A 12,710-nucleotide genomic window follows, 5' to 3' on the forward strand; every position below is an offset into this window, starting at 1 on the left:
TACTACTAATATACTACTACTACTACTACTAATACACTATACTACTACTACTACTACTACTACTACTAATATACTACTACTACTACTACTAATACACTATACTACTACTACTACTACTACTACTACTAATATACTACTACTACTACTACTACTACTAATATACTACTACTACTACTACTAATACACTATACTACTACTACTACTACTACTACTAATATACTACTACTACTACTAATACACTATACTACTACTACTACTACTACTACTACTAATATACTACTACTACTACTACTAATACACTATACTACTACTACTACTACGAATACACTATACTAATACTAATACACTATACTACTACTACTACTACGAATATACTACTACTACTACTACTAATACACTATACTACTACTACTACTACGAATACACTATACTAATACTAATACACTATACTAATACTAATACACTATACTACTACTACTACTACTAATATACTACTACTACTACTACTAATACACTATACTACTACTACTACTACTACTACTAATATACTATACTACTACTACTAATACACTATACTACTACTACTACTACTACTACTAATATACTATACTACTACTACTACTACTACTACTAATATACTACTACTACTAATACACTATACTACTACTACTACTACTACTACTACACTACTACTACTACTAATACACTATACTACTACTACTACTACGAATACACTATACTAATACTAATACACTATACTACTACTACTACTACGAATATACTACTACTACTACTACTAATACACTATACTACTACTACTACTACGAATACACTATACTAATACTACTACTACTACTACTACTAATATACTACTACTACTACTACTAATACACTATACTACTACTACTACTACTACTACTACTACTACTACTAATATACTACTACTACTACTACTACTAAACTATACTACTACTACTACTACTACTACTACTAATACACTATACTATACTACTACTACTACTACTACTAATATACTACTACTACTACTACTAATACACTATACTACTACTACTACTACTACTACTACTAATATACTACTACTACTACTACTAATACACTATACTACTACTACTACTACTACTACTACTACTAATACACTACTACTACTAATATACTACTACTACTACTACTAATACACTATACTACTACTACTACTACTACTACTAATATACTACTACTACTACTACTAATACACTATACTACTACTACTACTACTACTACTACTAATATACTACTACTACTACTACTAATACACTATACTACTACTACTACTACTACACTATACTAATACTAATACACTACTACTACTACTACTATATACTACTACTACTACTACTAATACACTATACTACTACTACTACTACGAATACACTATACTAATACTAATACACTATACTAATACTAATACACTATACTACTACTACTACTACTAATATACTACTACTACTACTACTAATACACTATACTACTACTACTACTACTACTACTAATATACTATACTACTACTACTAATACACTATACTACTACTACTACTACTACTACTAATATACTATACTACTACTACTACTACTACTACTAATATACTACTACTACTAATACACTATACTACTACTACTACTACTACTACTAATATACTACTACTACTACTACTAATACACTATACTACTACTACTACTACGAATACACTATACTAATACTAATACACTATACTACTACTACTACTACGAATATACTACTACTACTACTACTAATACACTATACTACTACTACTACTACGAATACACTATACTAATACTAATACACTATACTAATACTAATACACTATACTACTACTACTACTACTAATATACTACTACTACTACTACTAATACACTATACTACTACTACTACTACGAATACACTATACTAATACTAATACACTATACTAATACTAATACACTATACTACTACTAATACTAATATACTATACTACTACTACTAATATACTACTACTATTACTACTAATACACTATACTACTACTACTACTAATATACTGTACTACTACTAATATACTGTACTACTACTACTACTAATACACTATAATACTACTACCACTAATATACTATAATACTACTACCACTAATATACTATACTACTACTACTAATATACTATACTACTACGACTACTAATACACTATACTACTACTAATACTAATATACTATACTACTACTACTACTAATATACTATACTACTACTAATATACTATACTACTACTACTACTAATATACTATACTACTACGACTACTAATACACTATACTACTACTAATACTAATATACTATACTACTAATACTAATATACTATACTACTACTAATATACTATACTACTACTACTACTACTAATATACTATACTACTACGACTACTAATACACTATACTACTACTACTAATATACACTACTACTACTACTAATATACACTACTACTACTACTAATATACTATACTACTACGACTACTAATACACTATACTACTACTAATACTAATACACTATACTACTACTACTAATATACTATACTACTACTACTACTAATATACTATACTACTACTACTACTAATACACTATACTACTACTACTAATACACTATACTACTACTACTACTAATACTAATATACTATACTACTACTAATACTACTAATACACTATACTACTACTACTACTAATACTAATATACTACACTACTAATAATAATAATATACTATACTACTACTACTACTACTAGTACACTATACTACTACTACTACTAATACACTATACTATACTACTACTACTACTAATACACTATACTACTACTAATACTAATATACTACTACTACTAATACTAATACACTATACTACTACTACTACTAATATACTATACTACTACTACTACTACTAATACTAATATACTATACTACTACTACTACTACTTATACTAATATACTATACTACTACTACTAATATACTATACTAATACTAATACTAATATACTGTACTACTACTACTAATACTAATATACTATACTACTACTACTAATACTAATATACTACTACTACTAATACACTATACTACTACTACTACTACTAATATACTATACTACTACTACTAATACTAATATACTATACTACTACTACTTATACTAATATACTACTACTACTAATATACTATACTAATACTAATACTAATATACTATACTACTACTACTAATACTAATATACTACTACTACTACTACTAATATACTATACTACTACTACTAATACTAATATACTACTACTACTAATACTAATACACTATACTACTACTACTACTAATATACTATACTACTACTACTACTACTAATACTAATATACTATACTACTACTACTACTACTTATACTAATATACTACTACTACTAATATACTATACTAATATACTATACTACTACTACTAATACTAATATACTATACTACTACTACTAATACTAATATACTACTACTACTAATACTAATACACTATACTACTACTACTACTAATATACTATACTACTACTACTACTACTAATACTAATATACTATACTACTACTACTACTAATATACTATACTAATACTAATACTAATATACTATACTACTACTACTAATATACTATACTAATACTAATATACTATACTACTACTAATATACTATACTACTACTACTACTACTTATACTAATATACTACTACTACTAATATACTATACTAATACTAATACTAATATACTATACTACTACTACTACTACTAATATACTATACTAATATACTATACTACTACTACTAATACTAATATACTATACTCTATACAACAGCAAATCAGCTCCAAGTGATGTTTAATTTTGGTCTGTTCAACAGTCTTCCCAGCATTCCAGAGATATGTGATGGTAAACAAATGTATGTTTTTAAAATCTGTTTTTCGTCTAATATTATCTCTGTTTGGGCCTCTACCATCTAGGTTCACGGAAGCCAACCACAGGACCAGTGGTTGTCACGGGAAACCAGAAAATGCCCGCCATCGAGAAACTGGAACAGGTTCGCAAATGGAGCATCACTACTTATAAGGTGAGAGAGAGGGGAGGGAGATAGGGAGGGGGGCGGAAAGAGAGGGGAGGTGGGAAGGAAAGGGAGAGAGGGCGGGGGGAAGGAAAGGGAGGGAGGGGGTGAAAGAGAGAGGGATGGGGGAAGGAAAGGGGAGGGAGGGAGGGAGGGAGAGATGAGGGGGAGGGAGGAGGGGAAGAGCTAGTTATTCTTCAAGAAACTCCTTTCTCTGCTTGTCCTGCATGTCACATCTCTCTCTTTCCTCTCCTCCCTCTCCATTCCTTACTCCCCCTTCTGCCCTTCCTCCTCTCCCTCCCCCCAGTGTACGAAGCAGGTTCTGTCAGAGAAGATGGGTCGTGGATCCCGTACGGTCGACCCAGAACTCGAGGCCCGCATCGACATTCTCCGTGATGACCGCCGCCGTTATGATCACGTGACCTGCCTGGCCCAGACACTGCCACGCAGCTCGCCCAGGTCACACAGACGCAAAGGACTCTGGGCGATGCCTTCACCGAGCTCAGCCTCAAAACGCCGCCACTACACGTGAGAGATTTTAATACATTTTATTTTGAAAGAACATTCCTCTAGTTTGGGTATCAGTCCTATAGCCTGGGTACCAGTCCTCTAGTTGGGGGGACCAGTCCTCTAGTTGGGGGACCAGTCCTCTAGTTGGGGGACCAGTCCTCTCGTTGGGGGACCAGTCCTCTCGTTGGGGGACCAGTCCTCTCGGTCGGGGGGACCAGTCCTCTAGTCGGGGGACCAGTCCTCTAGTCGGGGGACCAGTCCTCTAGTCAGGGACCAGTCCTCTAGTTTGGGTGCCAGTCCTCTAGTTTGGGTGCCAGTCTTCTAGTTTGGGCACCAGTCTGTTTACATACCAGTCCTCTAGTCTGAGTACCAGTCCTCTAGCCTGGGTACCAGTCCTCTAGTCTGGGTACCAGTCCTCTAGTCTGGGTACCAGTCCTCTAGTCTGGGTACCAGTCCTCTAGTCTGGGTACCAGTCCTCTAGTCTGGGTACCAGTCCTCTAGCCTGGGTACCAGTCCTCTAGCCTGGGTACCAGTCCTCTAGTCTGGGTACCAGTCTTCTAGTCTGGGTACCAGTCCTCTAGTCTGGGTACCAGTCTTCTAGTTTGGGCACCAGTCTGTTTACATACCAGTCCTCTAGTCTGAGTACCAGTCCTCTAGCCTGGGTACCAGTCCTCTAGTCTGGGTACCAGTCCTCTAGTTTGGGTACCAGTCCTCTAGTTTGGGTACCAGTCCTCTAGCCTGGGGACCAGTCCTCTAGCCTGGGGACCAGTCCTCTAGCCTGGGTACCAGTCCTCTAGCCTGGGTACCAGTCCTCTAGCCTGATTACCAGTCCTCTAGTCTGGGTACCAGTCCTCTAGTCTGGGTACCAGTCCTCTAGTCTGGGTACCAGTCCTCTAGCCTGATTACCAGTCCTCTAGCCTGGGTACCAGTCCTCTAGCCTGATTACCAGTCCTCTAGTCTGGGTACCAGTCCTCTAGTCTGGGTACCAGTCCTCTAGCTTGATTACCAGTCCTCTAGTCTGGGTACCAGTCCTCTAGTTTGGGTACCAGTCCTCTAGTTTGGGTACCAGTCCTCTAGTTTGGGTACCAGTCCTCTAGCCTGATTACCAGTCCTCTAGTCTGGGGATCAGTCCTCTAGTTTGGGTGCCAGTCCTCTAGTTTGGGCACCAGTCTGTTTAGATACCAGTTCTCTAGTCTGAGTACCAGTCCTCTAGCCTGGGTACCAGTCCTCTAGCCTGGGTACCAGTCCTCTAGTCTGGGTACCAGTCCTCTAGTCTGGGTATCAGTCCTCTAGTCTGGGTACCAGTCCTCTAGCCTGATTACCAGTCCTCTAGCCTGATTACCAGTCCTCTAGTCTGGGTACCAGTCCTCTAGCCTGATTACCAGTCCTCTTGTCTGGGTACCAGTCCTCTAGCCTGGGTACCAGTCCTCTAGCCTGGGTACCAGTCCTCTAGCCTGGGTACCAGTCCCCTAGCCTGGGTACCAGTCCCCTAGCCTGGGTACCAGTCCCCTAGCGTGGGTACCAGTCCCCTAGCGTGGGTACCAGTCCCCTAGTCTGGGTACCAGTCCCCTAGTCTGGGACTAGTCTGGGTACCAGTCTGGGTACAGTCCCCTAGTCTGGGTACGAGTCTGTTTAGATACCAGTCCTCTAGCCTGGGTTCCAGTCTTCTAGCCTGGGCTCCAGTCCTCTAGCCTGGGCACCAGTCCTCTAGCCTGGGCACCAGTCCTCTAGCCTGGGCACCAGTCCTCTAGCCTGGGCACCAGTCCCCTAGTCTGGGTACCAGTCCCCTAGTCTGGATACTAGTCCCCTAGTCTGGGTACCAGTCCTCTAGTCTGGGTACCAGTATGTTTAGATACTAGTCCTCTAGCCTGGGTACCAGTACTCAAGCCTGGGTACCAGTCTGTTTAGATACCAGTCCTCTAGCCTGGGTACCAGTCCTCTAGCCTGGGTACCAGTCTGTTTAGATACCAGTCCTCTAGCCTGGGCACCAGTCCTCTAGCCTGGGTACCAGTCCTCTAGCCTGGGCACCAGTCCTCTAGCCTGGGCACCAGTCCTCTAGCCTGGGCACCAGTCCTCTAGCCTGGGTACCAGTCCTCTAGCCTGGGTACCAGTCCTCTAGCCTGGGTACCAGTCCTCTAGTTTGGGTACCAGTCTGTTTAGATACCAGTCCTCTAGCCTGGGTACCAGTCCTCTAGCCTGGGTACCAGTCCTCTAGCCTGGGTACCAGTCCTCTAGCCTGGGTACCAGTCCTCTAGCCAATCAAATCAAACGTTTAGTCACATGCGCCAAATACAACAGGTGTAGTAGACCTCACAGTGAAATGCTGAATACAACAGGTGTAGTAGACCTCACAGTGAAATGCTGAATACAACATGTGTAGTAGACCTCACAGTGAAATGCTGAATACAACAGGTGTAGTAGACCTCACAGTGAAATGCCGAATACAACAGGTGTGGTAGACCTCACAGTGAAATGCTGAATACAACAGGTGTAGTAGACCTTACAGTGAAATGCTTACTACAAGCCCTTAACCATCAATGCAGTTTTAAGAAAAATCTGTTTAAAAAAAATAGTTACGAATATTTAAGAAAATATTTACTAAATAAAAACAATACAAAATAAAAAAGTCCAGGTGGACTGGGGACAGCAGGGAGTCATCAGGCCAGGTAGTCCTGGGGTATGGTCCTGTAGTCCTGGGGTATGGTCCTGTAGTCCTGGGGTATGGTCCTCTAGTCTGGGTATGGTCCTCTAGTCTGGGTATGGTCCTCTAGTCTGGGTATGGTCCTCTAGTCTGGGTATGGTCCTGTAGTCCTGGGGTATGGTCCTGTAGTCTGGGTATGGTCCTCTAGTCTGGGTATGGTCCTCTAGTCTGGGTATGGTCCTCTAGTCTGGGTATGGTCCTCTAGTCTGGGTATGGTCCTCTAGTCTGGGTATGGTCCTCTAGTCTGGGTATGGTCCTCTAGTCTGGGTATGGTCCTCTAGTCTGGGTATGGTCCTCTAGTCTGGGTATGGTCCTCTAGTCTGGGTATGGTCCTCTAGTCTGGGTATGGTCCTCTAGTCTGGGTATGGTCCTCTAGTCTGGGTATGGTCCTCTAGTCTGGGTATGGTCCTCTAGTCTGGGTATGGTCCTCTAGTCTGGGTATGGTCCTCTAGTCTGGGTATGGTCCTCTAGTCTGGGTATGGTCCTCTAGTCTGGGTATGGTCCTCTAGTCTGGGTATGGCCTCTAGTCTGGGTATGGTCCTCTAGTCTGGGTATGGTCCTCTAGTCTGGGTATGGTCCTCTAGTCTGGGTATGGTCCTCTAGTCTGGGTATGGTCCTCTAGTCTGGGTATGGTCCTCTAGTCTGGGTAGGTCCTCTAGTCTGGGGTATGGTCCTCTAGTCTGGGTATGGTCCTCTAGTCTGGGTATGGTCCTCTAGTCTGGGTATGGTCCTCTAGTCTGGGTATGGTCCTCTAGTCTGGGTATGGTCCAGTCTGGGTATGGTCCTCTAGTCTGGGTATGGTCCTAGGGCTCAGGTCTTCTGAGAAAGAGAGAGAAAGAAAGAGAGAATTAGAGAGAGCATACTTAAATTCACAACGGGGTACCGGTACTGAGTCAGTGTGCGGGGGTACTGAGTCAGTGTGCGGGGGTACCGGTACTGAGTCAGTGTTCTGGTCTGCATCTCTCAGGTAGAGTTTGGTCTGAACGGGGACACCCAGCGGTTCCTGTCGAAGAGCGGAGAGGTCATGGTGTCGGCTATGAACTCTTTCACCTCCGATATGAACACACTGGTTAACAAAACTATAGAGGACACCATGGTTAACGTGAAACACTACGAGACAGCCAGGTAACACACACACACACACACACACACACACACACACACGCACGCACGCGCACGCACGCACGCACGCACGCACACACACACACACACACACACACACACACACACACACACACACACACACACACACACACACACACACACACACACACACACACACACACACACACACACACACACACACACACACACACACACACACACACACACACACACACACACACACACACACACACACACACACACACACACACACACACACACACACACACACACACACACACACACACAGAGAGACCAGGCAACACAACAACCTTAGGCCAGCGACCATTTTGGCTCGAGGGCCACATCAGGATGTAAACATTGGCCAATGTCTTACAGGATAGAATATGATGCGTACCGTTGTGACCTGGAGGACTTGAACCTGGGACCTCGAGACACCGCCACCCTCCCCAAACTAGAGCAGGCCCAGAGAACCTTCCAGAACCAGAGAGAGAAGTATGAGAAGAGCCGAAACGACCTGTCAGTCAAACTCAAACTACTGGAGGAGAATAAGGTAAGGAGACGATGTGAGGAGACGGGGTCAAATAGGGGGTGCATTTATGACCAGGGATCACTTCCTACCGAGTCACCCTCAGAGAGTGGGGTCATGGCCAGGGATCAATTCCTACCGAGTCACCCTCAGAGAGTGGGGTCGTGACCCAGGGATCACTTCCTACCGAGTCACCCTCAGAGAGTGGGGTCATGGCCAGGGATCAATTCCTACCGAGTCACCCTCAGAGAGTGGGGTCGTGACCCAGGGATCACTTCCTACCGAGTCACCCTCAGAGAGTGGGGTCATGGCCAGGGATCAATTCCTACTGAGTCACCCTCAGAGAGTGGGGTCATGGCCAGGGATCACTTCCTACCGAGTCACCCTCAGAGAGTGGGGTCATGGCCAGGGATCACTTCCTACCGAGTCACCCTCAGAGAGTGGGGTCATGGCCAGGGATCAGACATTATTGACAGCCACCCTGGAGGGAGAGGGAGAGGGGGGGGTGGATTTGAATGGAACATACTCATTCACTCCTCTCCCTCCCTCATTTTCCCACTAATCCCCCCCCCCTCCTCCCCCCCTCCAGGTAAAGGTTCTCCAGCATCAGCTGGTATTGTTCCATGGTGCTGTAGCCTCCAACAGCACCTCCAACCACCAGCACCTGGAGCTCAGTCTGCAGCAGGCAAGCACCAAGCTACCCATGCCCGGCACGGAGCCTCCTTCCTGGCTAGAGGAGAGCTCATCACCCCAATAACCATCCACCATGTCTGGGGGCCCATGAAACCTTCCAGTATCTTAATGCAAGTTGGGGCCTCTCAACTGCCACATCTGTGGGACAAAACAGGGGGTATTGTCGACAGGGGGTATTGTCCTTTAGAGCCTATAGGTTCTCCTCTTACCCTATAGGTTCTCCTCTTACCCTATAGGTTCTCCTCTTACCCTATATGTCCTATAGGTTCTCCTCTTACCCTATAGGTTCTCCTCTTACCCTATAGGTTCTCCTCTACCCTATAGGTTCTCCTTTACCCTATATGTCCTATAGGTTCTCCCGATACCCTATAGGTTCTCCTCTTACCCTATAGGTTATTTTCTACTCCCATATGTCCTATAGGTTCCTCCTCTTACCCCCATATGTCCCATAGGTTCTTCCCTTACCCTATAGGTTCTCCTCTTACCCTATAGGTTCTCCTCTTACCCTATATATCCTATAGGTTCTCCTCTTACCCTATATGTCCTATAGGTTCTCCTCTTACCCGATAGGTCCTATAGGTTCTCCTCTTACCCTATAGGTTCTCCTCTTACCCTATATGTCCTATAGGTTCTCCTCTTACCCTATATGTCCTATAGGTTCTCCTCTTACCCGATAGGTCCTATAGGTTCTCCTCTTACCCTATAGGTTCTCCTCTTACCCTATATGTCCTATAGGTTCTCCTCTTACCCTATATGTCCTATAGGTTCTCCTCTTACCCTATATGTCCTATAGGTTCTCCTCTTACCCTATAGGTTCTCCTCTACCCTATATATCCTACCCTATAGGCTCTCCTCACCCTATATGTCCTATAGGTTCTCCTCTACCCTATAGGTTCTCTCTGCCCTATAGGTTCTCCTCTACCCTATATGTCCTATAGGTTCTCCTCTTACCCCTATATGTCCTATAGGTTCTCCTCTTACCCGATAGGTCCTATAGGTTCTCCTCTACCCTATAGGTTCTTCCTCTACCCTATATATCCTATAGGTTCTCCTCTTGCCTCATATGTCCCATAGGTTCTCCTCTTACCCGATAGGTCCTCATAGGTTGCTCCTCTTACCCTATAGGTTTCTCCTCACCCTATATGTCCTATAGGTTCTATCCTTACCCTATATGTCCTGAGGTTCTCCCTCTTACCCGATAGGTCCTATAGGTTCTCCTTACCCTATAGGTTCTTTGCCCTAGTATGTCCTGACAGGTTCTCCTCTACTCCTATATGTCCTATAGGTTCTCCTCTTACCCGATAGGTCCTATAGGTTCTCCTCTTACCCTATAGGTTTCTCCTCTTACCCTATAGGTTCTCCCTCTCTTACCCTATATGTCCTATAGGTTCTCCTCTTACCCTATATGTCCTATAGGTTCTCCTCTTACCCTATATGTCCTATAGGTTCTCCTCTTACCCTATAGGTTCTCCTCTTACCCTATATGTCCTATAGGTTCTCCTCTTACCCTATATGTCCTATAGGTTCTCCTCTTACCCTATATGTCCTATAGGTTCTCCTCTTACCCTATATGTCCTATAGGTTCTCCTCTTACCCTATAGGTTCTCCTCTTACCCTATATGTCCTATAGGTTCTCCTCTTACCCTATATGTCCTATAGGTTCTCCTCTTACCCTATATGTCCTATAGGTTCTCCTCTTACCCGATAGGTCCTATAGGTTCTCCTCTTACCCTATAGGTTCTCCTCTTACCCTATAGGTTCTCCTCTTACCCTATATGTCCTATAGGTTCTCCTCTTACCCTATATGTCCTATAGGTTCTCCTCTTACCCTATATGTCCTATAGGTCCTATAGGTCCTATAGGTTCTCCTCTTACCCTATAGGTTCTCCTCTTACCCTATATGTCCTATAGGTTCTCCTCTACCCGATAGGTCCTATAGGTTCTCCTCTTACCCTATAGGTTCTCCCCTTACCCTATATGTCCTATAGGTTTTTCTCCTCTCATTCGATAGGTCCTATAGGTTCTCCTCTCTTACCCTATAGGTTCTCCTCTTACCCTATAGGTTCTTCTCTCTTACCCTATATGTCCTATAGGTTCTCCTCTCCCCTATAGGTTCTCCTCTTACCCTCATAGGTTCTCCTCTTACCCCGATAGGTCCTATAGGGTTCTCCTCTACCCCTATAGGTTCTTTTCTTACCCTATAGGCCCTCCTCTTTACCCTATATGTCCTATAGGTTCTTCTCAACTTGTAGGTTATCCCCTCACTCTATAGGTTCTCCTCTTACCCTCTATAGGTTCTCCTCTTACCCTATAGGTTCTCCTCTTACCCTATAGGTTCTCCTCTTACCCTATAGGTTCTCCTCTTACCCTATATGTCCTATAGGTTCTCCTCTTACCCTATAGGTTCTCCTCTTACCCTATAGGTTCTTCTCTTACCCTATAGGTTCCTCCTTACCCTATAGGTTCTCCTCTACCCTATAGGTTCTTCTCTTACCCTATAGGTTCTCCTCTTACCCTATAGGTTCTCCTCTTACCCTATAGGTTCTCCTCTTACCCTATATGTCGTATAAGTTCGTCTCTTACCCTATTGGTCCTATAGGTTCTTCTCTTACCCTATAGATCCTATAGGTCCTCCTCTTACCCTATAGATCCTATAGGTTCTCCTCTTACCCTATAGGTTCTCCTCTTACCCTATAGCTTCTGCTCTTGCCCTATAGAACCTATAGATTCTCCTCTTACCCTATAGGTTCTCCTCTTACCCTATAGCTTCTGCTCTTGCCCTATAGAACCTATAGGTTCTCCTCTTACCCTATAGGTTCTCATCTTACCCTATATCTTACCCTATAGGTTCTCCTCTTACCCTATAGAACCTATAGGTTATTATCTTACCCTATAGGTCCTCCTCTTACCCTATAGATCCTATAGGTTATCTTACCCTATAGGTCCTCTTACCCTATAGGTCCTCCTCCTTCTCCTTTTTCACTCTGTTTCTCCTACTTGACTACTA

The 12,710-nt window shown here is 42.8% G+C and overlaps 1 pseudogene; it reads left to right on the plus strand.

The window, feature by feature from the left end:
- Window positions 1–4,022: 4,022 nt before the first annotated feature.
- Window positions 4,023–10,092, plus strand: LOC124029715 (annotated as a pseudogene).
- The last annotated feature ends 2,618 nt before the right edge of the window (window positions 10,093–12,710 follow it).

The sequence above is a fragment of the Oncorhynchus gorbuscha genome, unplaced genomic scaffold (assembly GCF_021184085.1).
Source record: "Oncorhynchus gorbuscha isolate QuinsamMale2020 ecotype Even-year unplaced genomic scaffold, OgorEven_v1.0 Un_scaffold_7387, whole genome shotgun sequence".
In the NCBI taxonomy this organism is placed as follows: domain Eukaryota; kingdom Metazoa; phylum Chordata; class Actinopteri; order Salmoniformes; family Salmonidae; genus Oncorhynchus; species Oncorhynchus gorbuscha.